Genomic DNA, 9,709 nt, shown 5'->3' on the forward strand with positions numbered 1-9,709 from the left:
AAAGGTGTGTAAAAGTAATCTTTAAGGCCTAGATCAAACTATATGAACAAATTGTTCGTTTTTTCAAAGCACAAGTTAATCCTCTTTTATTTTTGATATTAAATGGAGTCACATTGAGATAAAACTCTTCTACAAATTAAATACACTTTAATTAGTCACGTGCGCCGAATACAACAGGTGTAGGTAGACCTTACAGTGAAATGCTTACTTACGAGCCCCTAACCAACAATGCCGTTTTAAAAAATATGGATAAGACTAAGAAATAAAAGTATCAAGTAATTAAAGAGCAGCAGTAAAATAACAATAGTGAGACTATATACAGGGGGGCACTGGTACAGAGTAACCGGGCACCGGTTAGTTGAGGTAATATGTGCCAATATCTCCCAAAGGAGATGTGGGTGTGGAGTCAGGCGCAGGAGAAAGCAAGTTGCGAAAAGGGTGTTTAATAAACAAGTCCAAATAACAGGAAACAGGACTACAACAGTAGCCTCAAACCACCCAGACACCGTCCGGGGGAGAAAAAAACACACCTGTTAAACAGAACCCAAACAAACGCAACCCACAACTAAATGACAGCAAACGAAACAATCCCGCACAAAACCCAGAGGAAATTGCGAGATTTAAATACCCCCCCCCCCCCCCTAATTACCCAAATAGAACACAGGTGAAAGACAAGACAGACATACCCAAATGAAAAGGAAAAAGGATCGGTGGCAGCTAGTAGACCGGTGACGACGACCGCCGAGCGCAGGGAGAGGAGCCACCTTTGGTGGAAGTCGTGACAATATGTAGAAGAGAGCCCTGTATAAGTTTCAAATACAACCCAAAATATAAATAAAACCCAACAGCCCTACAAAACACACTATAATAAAACATAATACACAACACTACATATATTTAAGAAAAGCAATTGCATTCTGTAACATAAACGTCTCCAATCAATCATTTAAAATGCCTGAAAGGCACCAGAATATCTAATTGCAAGGAATTTTGTCTATTGTTCCATACATAAGGGCAAAAAACTAAAAGCATATTTTCCCAATTCTTTGGAGACCATAGGGATCTCCAGAGTTAAACATCACTGAGAACGGGTTTGGTCATTTGTACATCTAAAATTAATCAATTAAGTAATGTACAGAGCAAGTTTCTACAAGACTAAATAAATAAAAGAGAGTGCAGTTCTCTTCTTCCATCCTACATGTTTGTACATAATACAATGAGTCCTAAAACCGTCCCCAGTGTGTTTAAAACGTCTTGCTGAATGGAATACTGAGTCCAATTGTTTCTAAACATAGGCTGACACGTGCATATAAATAATGCCCCCATAGTATATTACAGGGAGAACTGTTGTTTGAACAATCTTACTTCTATTTTCAAAACTGAGGTAGGATTTATTTCCATATAAGAAACAATCGTAGTTCTCAGCTGCTTTGTCAAGTTTTCAATTTGTGTTTCAAAAGACAAATTGGCATCAAGCCAGATACCCAAGTACTTATAGTGAGAAACTTTCTCAATTTGGGCTCCATTTGGAGTACGCAAGTCCTCATGGTCAACATTATGAGACCTAGAGAACAGCATAAACTTGGTTTTATTTGCATTTAACACTCATTTAAGATCAGTAAGTGATTTGGGGATTTTTGGAAGAGGCACATGAATAAATTATTGTGTCATCTGCATACAGAGGAATGCTACAGGTGTTACCACTATTTTCAAGGTCATTTATAAACAACATGAACAATAATGGCCCCAAAATCTAACCCTGGGGTACCACTTCAAGTTGTTCAAGAAATTCGGATTTAACCCCGTCTATCACTAAGATAATTCTGAAACCACAAACAGGCATCAGGGCCAAGGCCTAACACAGACAAATAACTCAATAAGATAGAATGATCAAGGATTCAAGAATCTTAGCTAGACAAGAAACTTGATATGGGACGATAGTTGTCAAGACCATAACAATCACCTCCCTTGTTTAGTGGCAGCACATAAGCTGATCTCCACACTTTAGGAATATTTCCAGTGAACATGTTAAACTAATGATGTGGGTTATTGAAACAACAATGAGGGATGCAGCACACTTGAACAGACCTGGATCCAAATGGTCGGGCCCTGTAGATTTATTAATATCTAATGCCAACAACACATCAAGGACTTCATTGTCTGTGAATTGCCAAAAGGAAAAAAACCTTGACCGACATTTTCAAAATTATTCAGTAAAATTCTCCCATCAACATCCAGTACATTGTCACAGCGAGTAGGTTTTTGAATTATATCAAAGAGAGAGCCTTCAGAAATAAAATGTTGATTAAATGAATTATTATTATTATAATTAATAATATTATAATTATTCCAATGTTATCAGTAATCGGGCCAGACTCTACATTAATTTGTGAGGGAAGAGTAGAGGAAGTACAACCTTTTAATGATTTTGCAGTTTTCCAGAATTTATATGGATTTCCAGTACAGTCAGCTAGTGTTAATATAGTAATCAGATGTTGCTTTTCGAAGTTTTACACATAGATTTCTCAATTTTCGAAAGGATTGCCAGTCCCGGCCGGAGTCAGTACTTCTAGCCATGGCCCAGGCAGCATCTCATTTGCGTATGAACTCAGATAATTCTGGTGTGAACCAAGGGTTCAATCTATTTTGAACTCTCCGTTTTTTAAACGGGGCATGCTTATCTGCAATGTTGTTAAAAACAGTAATAAAGTGATTTAGTGCCGATTCAGAATCTGGTAGAGCTTAGATACTATTAAGATCACCATTGAGATCATGTAAAAATGCTTGTTCACTACATTTTTTAAATTTCTCCTTGTAATAAATCATTGTTTTGCACTATGAGTCCTAACATCTCTAATACAAAAAAATAGGACAGTGATCACTAATATCCAGGGAGGAAACATCACTAGCCACATATTTCTCTGGAGTATTTGTAAACATAAGATCAATTAATGTTGATTTCGTAGAATGTCTCAGATTTGGACATGTGGGTTTGGTAATCAACTGTGTGAGGTTTAGGTTATTACAAAAATCCTTTAAATAGTCGGAGTCTTGGGTTCCCCAGGACAGGTTAAAGTCACCTATGACAAACTATTCAGAAGTGGACAAATAAGCTATTAAGTCAGTGAGACTAATTAACAAACATTTCTTAGCAGGGGAGGGCGGTAGACTCCCAGAACAGTTACTTTAGAATTACAACTTAGTTGAAGACTTAAATTCAAATTGTTTAGGATTCGCCTTTAAAAGAGACATAGAAAGTATATTTTTGTATAGATAGCAACACCACCACTTTTGCCCATCCTATCAGCCCTGAAAACTTGAAAACCATCAATAGTAACCTCAGAATCCACAATTTTCTCAGATAACCATGTTTCTGATAAACAAAAAATATCTGGATCTGCCTGCGAAGCCCAGATCTTGATGTAGTCCATTTTTTTTGCAAAAGGCTGCGAACATTTAGGTGCATAAATGTAAACCCTTTTCGTGCTTTGAAATCACTGGGAGAGTGTCAAAATAAAAGCCGGATCATTACCTGCCAACCTATTATTCATAACCAAAGGCTGCAACGCAATGGAAATTAAATTGATCTATCACTGTTTGCTGGGGGCGTAATAATAGTAGAGATTACCTGAGACAGTAGCGGCTTCACTTTACAATACAAATTTGTGAATGTGCTAATGGCAGTACCCTCCTTTCTAGACATAGCAAGGATAGAAAAAGATCATAACAATCCATTTCTTAGAGCTGCCTTGTAGTGATTAGATAGTGTCCACGGTCCAAGGTGATTTGAGTGAATTCCATCATCCCTGAAAAGTATTTTCGGTTGCCAAAAGGTATCAAAATTGTCAATAAAAGTAATTCCTAAGGTTTGACAGTAGACTTTCAGCCAGTCATGGAGTGCTAGCAGTCTCCTGAATCTGCCACTTCTATGACCCAGTGGAGGAAGAGGGACAGAGATGAACGGACACTTATTTAAGTCTTTCAGCTTGTTAACAAGGTCTATAAAATGTGTTTTAAGCTGCTCCGATCTGGCCAACTTATCTCTTCTATATATCCTATATGGATCTGACCCTTTTTTCAATTTTCGCCTAAAATGACATACCCAAATCTAACTGCCTGTAGCTCAGGACCTGAAACAAGGATATGCATATTCTTGATACCATTTGAAAGGAAACACTTTGAAGTTTGTGGAAATGTAAGATGAATGTAGGAGAATATAACAAATTAGATCTGGTAAAAGATAATACAAAGAAAAAACCATGCTTTTTTTTATTACCATCATCTTTGAAATGCAAGAGAAAGGCCATAATGTATTATTCCAGCCCAGGCACAATTTACATTTTGGCCACTAGACGGCAGCAGTGTATGTGCAAAGTTTTAGACTGATCTTTTCAAAATGTTGTATCAAGACTGCCCAAAAGTGCCTATTGGTTTATTAATACATTTTCAAGTTCCTAATTGTGTACTCTCCTCAAACAATAGCATGGTATTATTTCACTGTAAAAGCTAATGTAAATTGGACAGTGCAGTTAGATTAATAGGAATTCAAGCTTTCTGCCCATGTCAGATATGTCTATGTCCTGGGAAATGTTCATGTTACTTACAACCTCATGCTAATCACATTAGCCTACGTTAGATTATCCATCCAGTGGGGGGACACCGATTCTTTAGAGGTTAATGTAATTTGATCTTGACATACACTACCGTTCAAAAGTTTGGGGTCACTTAGAAATGTCCTTGTTTATGAAATAAAAGCACATTTTTTGTCCATTAAAATAACATAACATTGATCAGAAATACAGTGTAGACATTGTTAATGTTGTAAATGACTATTGTTGCGGAGAGAAGCACGAGATTGAACTTCACTGAACTTTCTAGAGTTTTCCTTGTTAGTTAACAATATCAACATTTCCCTATACTGTGGCAATTGTGATCGAATCAATGCAATTTTAGTCACTTTCAATGCAACATACAGAAACAAAACAAACAATGCAAAACTAACTATGTGAAACTGGCTACGCAAGAGACTTTGTTGTAGGCAGAACGCATTGGAGTAATATTCCATTGCATTCACAAGCAGTACTCAGCTCATTCTCTCTACACAGGCCAGTGCGGCATAACCAATCAAATCAAATCAAAGTTTATTTGTCACATGCGCTGAATTCAACAGGTGTAAACCTTACAGTGAAATGCTTACTTATAGGCTCTAACCAGTGGTGCGAAAAAAAAGTATGTGTGTGTGTGTGTGTGTGTGTGTGTAGGTAAGTAAAGAAATAAAACAACAGTAAAAAGACATTTGAAAAAAAGAGTAGCAAGGCTACATACAGACACCTGTTAGTCAGGCTTATTGAGGTAGTATGTACATGTAGGTATTGTTAAAGTGACTATGCACATATGATGAACAGAGATAGCCCGGTAGCGGAAGGTTGTTCGTAAAAAGAGGGGTTGGGGGGAGGCACACAATGCAAATAGTCCGGGTAACCATTTGGTTACCTGTTCAGGAGTCTTATGGCTTGGGGGTAAAAACTGTTGAGAAGCCTTTTTGTCCTAGATTTGGCACTCCGGTACCACTTGCCATGCAGTAGTAGAGAGAACAGTCTATGACTGGGGTGGCTGGGGTCTTTGACAATTTTTAGGGCCTTCCTCTGACACCGCCTGGTGTAGAGGTCCTGGATGGCAGGCAGCTTTGCCCCAGTGATGTACTGGGCCGTACGCACTACCCTCTGAAGAGCCTTGCGGTCGGAGGCCGAGCAATTGCAGTACCAGGCATTGATGCAACCGGTCAGGATGCTCTCGATGTTGCAGCTCTAGAACTTTTTGAGGATCTCAGGACCAATGCCAAATCTTTTTAGTTTCCTAAGGGGAAATAGGCTTTGTCGTGCCCTCTTCACGACTGTTTTGGTGTGTTTGGACCAATCTAAATTGTTGTTGATTTGGACACCAAGGAATTTGAAGCTCTTAACGTGATCGGTGCTCCTTTTCCTGTAGTCCACAATCATCTCCTTAGTCTTGGTTACGTTGAGGGAGAGGTTGTTATTCTGGCACCACCCGGCCAGGTCTCTGACCTCCTCCCTATAGGCTGTCTCGTCGTTGTCGGTGATCAGGCCTACCACTGTTGTGTCGTTGTAACGGCGTTCTTCGTTTGTAGAAAGAGAGTCGGACCGAAATGCAGCGTGGTGGTTACTCATGACTTTAATGAAAAAAGTGACACATGAAATAACTATACAAATATAAAAACAACAAACGGAACGTGAAACCTAATTACAGCCTATCTGGTGAAACTACACAGAGACAGGAACAATCACCCACGAAATACACAGTAAACCCAGGCTACCTAAATACGGTTCCCCATCAGAGACAACAAGAATCACCTGACTCTGATTGACAACCGCCTCAGGCAGCCAAGCCTATACTAGACACACCCCTAATTAACCACAATCCCAATGCCTACAAAAACCCCAATAAGACAATACAATAACCCCATGTCACACCCTGGCCTGAACAAATAATTAAAGAAAACACAAAATACTAAGACCAAGGCGTGACAGTCGCAGCAAACTTAATATTGGTGTTGGAGTCGTGCCTGGCCATGCAGTCGTGGGTGAACAGGGAGTACAGGAGGGGACTGAGCACGCAACCCTGGGGAGCTCCGGTGTTGAGGATCAGCGTGGCAGATGTGTTGCTACCTGTACCCTCACCACCTGGGGGCCCTGTCAGGAAGTCTAGGATCCAGTTGCAGAGGGAGGTGTTCAGTCCCAGGATCCTTAACTTGGTGATAGGCTTTGAGGGTACTATGGTGTTGAACGCTGAGCTGTAGTCAATGAACAGCATTTTCACATAGGTGTTCCTTTTGTCCAGGTGGGAAAGGGCAGTGTGGATTGCAATAGAGTTTGCATCATCTGTGGATCTGTTTGGGCGGTATGCAAATTGTAGTCGGACTAGGGTTTCTGGAATAGTGGTGTTGATGTGAGCCATTATCAGCCTTTCAAAGCACTTCATGGCTACGGACATGAGTGCTACGGGTCTGTAGTCATTTAGGCAAGTTGCCTTTGTGTTCTTAGGCACAGGGACTATGGTGGTCTGCTTGAAGCATGTTGGTATTACAGACGCAATCAGGGACATGTTGAAAATGTCAGTGAAGACACCTACCAGTTGGTCAGCACATGCCCGGAGCACACTTCCTGGTTATCCATCTGGCCCCGCAGCCTTGTGTATGTTGACCTGTTTAAAGGTCTTACGTCACACTATGGAGAGCGTGATCACACAGTCGTCCGGAACAGCTGATGCTCTCATGCATGCCTCAGTGTTGCTTGCCTCGAAGCGAGCATAGAAGTGATTTAGCTCGCCTGGTAGGCTCGTGTCACTGGGCAGCTCGCGGCTGTGCTTCCCTTTGTAGTCTGTAATAGTTTGTAAGCCCTGCCACATCCGACGAGCGTTGGAGCCGGTGTAGTATGATTCAGTCTTAGCCCTGTATTGACGCTTTACCTATGATGAAAATTACAGGCCTCTCTCATCTTTTTAAGTGGGAGAACTACATAATACATACATACAAACATACATACATACATACATACATACATACATACATACATACATACATACATACATACATACATACATACATACATGGAACGTACAGTGTCACTGAAATACATAGACCCCCACCATTCTAAGAAAATCATTGCAGTATAATAGCTGATACCTCAGGTTCTAGGTAATTTAGATAAGGTTCCCATACTTTGTAGAACTGGTCTGTTTTAGAATGCATTGTACATGTCAGATATTCCACAGGCACCCATTCAAATAGTATCTTATGCCAATCTTTAATAGGAGGAACCTTATCACTAATCCACTGTAAATATGTTTTTCCTACATACGTAGGTAAGGATGTTGTAAAGCCTCCACACACCCACAGAAGTAACACATGCCTGCTACAGACCACAACAGTAAAGAAACTGGGTCCACACACTAGATCAACCCACACAGGATCTTCTCACACTTGCAGAACACCAGACCAGTATCTTTGTATTTTGGTACATGACCATAAACAATGTGTTAGGGTGCCTGTATCAGTTTTGCATTTAAGACACTGAGGAGAAGAGGAAGTGGGGTTAAAAACATGTCTGTTATGTGGGGATATATGCAATCTGTGTATTATTCTTAATTGGATTGCTCTAGTACGATTACATATAGATATTGTTTTTGCATATCTCCAAATGTCCTCCCGCATCTCTTCGTCAATAGTAACAGACAATTCTTTCTCCCACACTCCCCTCTGTGTGTTGACAGCAGAAAAGGACATTTTAAAAACAGACTTACATTTTCCTTTGTGGGAAAAAAAATTCTTTCAATGACAGACACATCAGGGTTACCAATTAAGGTGGTGCTCTTCAGAATATTTTTAATTTTATCTTTATTTAACCAGGCAAGTCTAAGAACAATTCTTATTTTCAATGATGGCCTGGGAACAGTGGGTTAACCCTGTTCAGGGGCAGAACGACAGATTTGTACCTTGTCAGCTCGGGGTTTGAACCTTCCGGTTACTGTTTTAGCTCTACCCACTGGCATTGCCGCCCCATATAATGTCTTATTGTAGGAAGGGGAAAAAGTCCTGCTTTGGGAGTTGATATTTCTCGACCATCTGCTCAAATGACAATAAAACATTATCAGCAAATAAGTCATTTAGTCTGCGTATGCCCTTATTAAGCCAAAAGTTAAAGCCAGCATCCAGCAATCATGGACTAAAATGTGCGTTGTTAAGAATTGGGGTAAGAGCAGAGGTTAGTTTGGTCCTTCCCAGGAAGAGTTGAACTGACCTCCATACTTTGAGTGTGTTAAGTGTAACGGGATTATTGCAGTGATCTTCTACAGACTTGAAACTTCTGAAAAATAAAAGATCCTGTAAGGGGTATTTTGAAAGAGAAGTCTCAATGTCTAACCAAATAGAGGAGTCATCATTTGTGATCCAGTCAGAAATATAACAAAGGTAGGCACACCATTGATAGAACCTGATATTGGGCAGGTCCAAGCCGCCCATAGAACATGGCAGCTGCAATATTGCCATCTTAAGTCTTGGCTTGCGTTTACTCCATATAAAGGAACTTAGCCATCCATTTACATCCTTTATTACCTTATTGGAGAGTAATACTGGGATCATTTGGATTGGGTAAAGTAGTCTAGGTAAAATGTTCATTTTCAAGATGGATATTCTACCCAACCAAGAAATTGGGAGAGAGTTCCAGTGCTCCAGATCCTGTCTTATTGTATCAAACAAGGGAACAAAATTGGCTCTGTACATTTGCTGGAATTTAGGAGTTACAAATATACCCAGATACATGAAACCTGAGGGAGACCATTTAAAAGGGAAGGGGGGAGAAGTATTAGGTACAGAGTGTAGGCTACCAAGTGGAATAGCCTCTGACTTAGTTAGGTTAATCTTGTAGCCTGAGAATTCGCTGAATAATTCAATAATATTAATAAGAGATGTAATTGAAGTCTCGGGACTAGAGATGAATATCAGGACATCATCAGCATACAAGCTTATTTTATGGTGAACATCACCAATGAGCAGCCCCTGTATAGCAGGCGTTACCCTGATGGCCTCGGCCAGTGGTTCCATAACGAGTGCAAAGAGGAGAGGGGACAAAGGACAGCCCTGTCTGTTACCTCTGTGTATAGAGAAGCTATTTTACCTTAGCCCAATAGTAAG

The sequence above is a fragment of the Oncorhynchus keta genome, chromosome 14 (genome assembly GCF_023373465.1).
Source record: "Oncorhynchus keta strain PuntledgeMale-10-30-2019 chromosome 14, Oket_V2, whole genome shotgun sequence".
In the NCBI taxonomy this organism is placed as follows: domain Eukaryota; kingdom Metazoa; phylum Chordata; class Actinopteri; order Salmoniformes; family Salmonidae; genus Oncorhynchus; species Oncorhynchus keta.